The sequence below is a fragment of the Alligator mississippiensis genome, chromosome 16 (assembly GCF_030867095.1).
Source record: "Alligator mississippiensis isolate rAllMis1 chromosome 16, rAllMis1, whole genome shotgun sequence".
Lineage (NCBI taxonomy): Eukaryota > Metazoa > Chordata > Crocodylia > Alligatoridae > Alligator > Alligator mississippiensis.
In genome coordinates this window covers 13,077,217-13,082,152 of record NC_081839.1, presented here as the reverse complement: position 1 = coordinate 13,082,152, position 4,936 = coordinate 13,077,217, and the positions used below count along the sequence as shown (strand labels likewise).

Genomic DNA, 4,936 nt, shown 5'->3' with positions numbered 1-4,936 from the left:
CTCCAGTCTCTCCAGCCTGATCCTGAGAGGGAACAACTGACAAACTCCCTGCAGAGCTGGCGCAGTCGCCTCCCCTGGGAATCTCAGTCGGAGACTGGGCGGTCACCTGGCCGGGCCCCCCTGAGCCCAGTGCAGGGGCTGGACCCGAAGACCTTGCCAGGTCCCTTCCGGCCCCTGACAACCGATGACGCTAGGAGGTGGCAGTGCCCTGTGGTGTCCTGCCCAGAGGTCGAGCCAGGAGGAGGGTGCACAGCTCTGGTGCAGCACGGGGTGTGAAGTGCCCCACCCCTGTGGAAGGGCATCAGGGGCAGGAGATGGAGGGGCAGGAAAGCAGGTCAGGGGAAGAGAGCTCTTGGCAGGGCAGGAGGGACCTGGGGGAGGTTTGTGGCCAGGGGTGTATTGCAGGGAGACGGGCACTGAGGGGTCAGGACGCGTGAGCACAGCTGGGACCCTTGCTTGCTGTGCTGCCGCGCGGATCCCCCGTGCTGCACGCGCCACAGGTCCCTGGTGTCCTGAGCACCCTTTTCCCCTGGCACCCCTCCCCTTTGCCTGTGCAAAGCGCCCACATGGCTGCAGGGTCCCCGGGGCCGGTGCTGGCTGTGGGAAGGGCATGTTTCCCAGTGGGGAAGGGCAATGGGCCCCACGTTCAGGGGTGCAGGCAAGCCTGCTGCCGTGCTGCTGGGGCCGAGACACCTCCCAGGCCGGCCCGGGGGACGTGCTCGTGGTCGCGGGCGGCGGCGGCTGTGGCCAGGGGGGGAGGGGAGGGGAGGGGAGGGGAGCCGGTGGGGCCAGCGCTCCCTGCGGCAGTGCCGGGCGGGCGGGGCGCGGTGTCGGCACTGCTGTGGATCAAAGCAGCTTTTGCCCCTGGCCCCGCACGCCCTGCCCCTCCTCCTGGAGCCCCGAGGAGCGAGGCCGGGCGGGGGTGGCCGGGGGGAAACTGAGGCAGGGTCCGGCAGGACGGGAGCCGTGTGTGGGGCGGGGGCGGAGTAAACGGAGGCAGGGGAGGCCGAGCAGGACGCTGCAGGGTCCGGGGCAGCCGGGGCCCTGCCTCAGTTTCCCCGCGGAACAGCCCCGCCCCCCGGGTCCTGCGGCAGCTGCTGCCACCAAAGGGTTAACGCGGGGCGGGGCGGCAGCAGGAGTGACGATGAGTGCCGTCCAATGACGTCACGTGTGTGACGCCATGGCCGGAGGCGGGGCTCCGGGTGAGGCGGGGCAGTGCACGGCTCAGGGGCTGCGGGGCAAGAGTGAGGCGCATCGGCCTGCCTGGGCGGGCAGGGGTGCGGTGAAGGGGGCGGGGCTGCGAGTGAAGGGGCGGGGCTCCGGCATGGGCGGGGCTGCGGGTCGGGAGCGCGGGGCACCGCGGGGCTGTGCGGGACGGGGCCTGCAGGCCCGGGGTTGGTTGGGGAGACTGAGGCTGGAGCTGGGGCGGGAGCACTGCTGGGAGCTGTGGGGGGTCTCCCCGGGAGCGGGTGCAGGGCTGAGGGGTTCAGGGGAAACTGAGGCAGGGACTGGAGGGGTGTCTCCTGGCCTTGGACCAGCCCCGCCCCCTCTGTGGGTCTTGCAGTGGTTATTGCCACCAAAGGGTTAACGCGGGGCGGGGCGGCAGCAGGAGTGACTCCCACCTGAGGGTCTCTGATGTCACCTGGTGAAAGGAGCCAGGGCAGCTGCGGGTGGGCAGTGCGGGGCAGCAGTAGGGCTGGGGGGCAGGGGCTGCGGGGGGCGTGCGGGGCAGAGCTTAGCCTGGCGGGACATGGCCTGCGGGTGGGGAGTGAGGGGCTCGGGGTGGGGGGGCTCTGGCAGGGCTGGGGGGCAGGGGCTGCTGATGGAGACGGGCAGGGGCACAGCTGGGGAAGCAGGGGTCAAGGGTGAGGGGCAGTGGCAAGGTTTGGTGGGGCAGGGGCTGTGGGTGGGAGTGGAGAGGTGCCGGGCGGGAGGCCCCACTGGTGTCTGGGGCTGTTGGGCCACGCTGCACAGGCCAGCCCTGCCTGGCCGTGGGTGGGGGCTGTGGGGTGCGGGGCCCAGAGCAGGGCGGTGGGGGGGCTGTCCCCTGTGGGTGCTGTGGGGGAGGGAAGTGGGGGCAGTGGAGGCACCTAAGCGCAGGGCCCTGGGCCGCGCTGGGTGCAGGCAGGGGCTGCAGGGCCTGGCAGAGGCCGGGCAGGAGTGAGGAGGGGGGGTTTGGTTGGGTGTTTCTGGTCCGTGCAGCCTGTGCGGGGCAGGAGCGGAGTGAGGACGACCCCGAGGCTGCTGTGCGTGGGGACAGTTGGTCACGGCTGGGCAGACCTTGGGGCAAGGGCAGGGGCATGGTCCCGTGTCTCCCATCCCGTGGTGACGTCCCTGCTGTCTCCTTGCCCGCAGGCCCCGCAGACCGCACGCTGTGGTGCGGCACCGTGTGTGAGCGTAGGGGAGCGAGAGCCCAGGCCCTGGTGCGGGGAGGCCTGTCCTGGTGGCTGTGCTGGAGCCCGTGGCAGCCGTGGCCCTTCCCTTGGCAGCCCTGCTGCAGCCTGAGGTGAGGCTGGGGGATCAGGACCCAGGGGGGCATCAAGCAAGGGATGAGGGGGCAGGAAAGGTCCCTCACGTTGTCCTTCCTGGGATGGGCTTGGGGGTGTCCCCACGGTGGTCGGCACCACAGGCAGTAAAGCAGCAGCTGCAGGAGGAGCTGGTCCAACGGTGGGAGACCCGGGGACAGGAGACGATGCAGACCGTGCAGCCCCCTTCCCTAGGCCGATTCCCTCAGAGACCCCCAGCTGCACCGCAGATGAGCTCCCCGCCCCAGAGACCTGGTGTCAACACTGCCAGGGCCACCGCTACCTAGAAGCCAAGGGGCCGCGGGACGTTTGGAGGCGCCTGAGGGAGCTGTGTCTGCGCTGGCTGTGGAGGCCAGGGGAGAGGGAGGAGTGCCATGTCCCAGCCAGCACAGCAGACTGCTTCCCTTCAGTTTTTCTTGTGCCGTTGCCATTCCCTTGTTCTCCCTGGGACTCTTGCTTTCCTCCTCCAGCTCCCTCCATGCCTCTTCAGTGACCTTCAGGTGCAGTGTGCCACATCGGCCACAAAACTGAAATCCTGTAATATCAACCCTGGGGACTCGCCCTGCTCTCCTAAGTGAAAAGGTCACATAGGTTTCCCACTTCTGAGCCTCTCTGTAGCAAAGGGTGCTCACACTGAGCCCCTCAAAATCTATACCTTAGGACGCTAGATCCTTTCGAGGGAGCCAGGGGTACCACACCTATCAGCACCATTAGGTGGGCAAATCTGATTCGCAAGATGCACCCAGAGATTTCAAACAGAAATCCAGAGTTGTGGTCTTTGAGTTCTTTGCAACAGAAAACTGCTGGGTTTTTTTTTCAGTAGTTAAAAAAGAGTGAAAATGAAGAGCTGATGTTTTCTGAGGGGTTCCTCTGATTGATCCAGGTTGACAACCACTGCATTCGCTACCTCTGTAGTGACCATTTCTGCCAGTGCTGGAGCAGGGTCTGGGCTAGATGGACCGTGGGTCTTTTCTTCTTATGCCCCTTTCAAATCCCTGATTTTGGAGCTTCTTAATTGCTTCCATCATGTTTATTTTTTGGTTGCTGATGGCAAGCCCCTTCCCCATTTTATATGCACACCTCAGCTCCCTACTCTTGCCCCGCAAGCTTCCTCCCCTCCCGAGTACTGCATGCACGTGATGTCAATGTGTTAATGCATGAGGGAATGTAATCATGAACTACCAGGGCAGAGGAAGATCTTAGGTGAAGAGAAATGGTATAACAAATAAAGTGAACGAATGAAAATACATACTCTGCAGTCCATATTGTTCTTCTAACTAATAATATACATGAACAAACTGCAGAAAGATCTTGGGCCAAGCAGAAGGTCTCTGAAACATCATCAGCATGAGTATATGGCAGTCATTTACTGTAAAACCCCACAAGTAGATGGCACCTTGTTTTTAATGCTTGTTCTATTTGCAGATGTACAAGACACTTAATCTTCATATTGTTCTGCTTGGAACTGAGACGTGGACAGAAATGGACATTTACTCATTGGCTGGACCATGCTTTTCACTTTTTTACTCCGTGGACTAGATAGTTCCTTAAACCCTGCATACACTTTGACCGTGCACAATTACTCCTGTAAGGTACTCTTTCATTTTCATATGACTGTAGATCAGGCTTGTCCAACACGCGGCCTGCCAAGCCATTTTATCCGGCCTGTGGCAGCAGCACCGCTGCCGCAGAGCACAGTCGCAGTGGCAGCGCACATTCCTCCACTTTTATGAAAGCTTTAAAAGGCATTTTCATTTATGTAACCAAACTTGCTGTTTCCAATATTGGGATGTTGTGGTTTTGCATCTGAAATGAGGAGAGTTCAGACTTTCTGTGCCTGCAGAGCTGGCTTTGTTTCTTTGAAGGAATATAAGAACTGCCCCACCACACTATACAAGCCGTCTCTCTAATCCAGGGCTGTCAAAAATACAGCAGCATGGGTCCAGCCTTCGGAGCCATGTGGTCTGGCCTGCGGGTCTGGGTCCTGGGTGGTGGGGTGAGCAGTGGCAGCATTAATATCCACAGCTTCGGGAGTTGCCGCTCGTCCCACTGCCAGATTCCCAGCCTTGTGGGCTGGATCCAGAGCGCAGCGCTGTGTCGCGTGGCCTGCAGGGCTGCTTGTGGACCAAACGTGATGTCAGGACAAGCAGCGGCCAACGTGGCTCTAGGAACCAGAGCAATTAATGCTGCTTGACCCACCACCACACTTCTGCCCTGCGAGCAGCCCTACAGGCCAGATGACGCGTCTCCACTCTGGATCCAACCTACTCCGGCACCCCTGGGGCAAGGTGAACGCGATACCCCTGCTTTAATCCAACACTGAAGATCACTGGACATTTCTGAGGAAAGGGCAGGACCTGTGCAGTTATGAGTGGCTTCTTCCTAAGGAAATGGTTACTTTTTAATCCCCA

The 4,936-nt window shown here is 61.6% G+C and overlaps 1 long non-coding RNA gene across 3 annotated transcripts; it reads left to right on the top strand.

The window, feature by feature from the left end:
* The first annotated feature begins 1,167 nt into the window (after positions 1–1,167).
* LOC132246422 (uncharacterized) lies at positions 1,168–4,356 on the top strand. 3 transcript variants are annotated; one of them, XR_009457674.1, is made up of 3 exons: positions 1,168–1,202; positions 2,356–2,506; positions 3,951–4,356. It is a non-coding gene; the product is annotated as an uncharacterized LOC132246422 (long non-coding RNA). The 3 variants fall into 3 exon arrangements; XR_009457673.1 differs by lacking the exon at positions 1,168–1,202 and adding an exon at positions 1,238–1,277; XR_009457675.1 differs by lacking the exon at positions 1,168–1,202 and adding an exon at positions 1,380–1,394.
* The last annotated feature ends 580 nt before the right edge of the window (positions 4,357–4,936 follow it).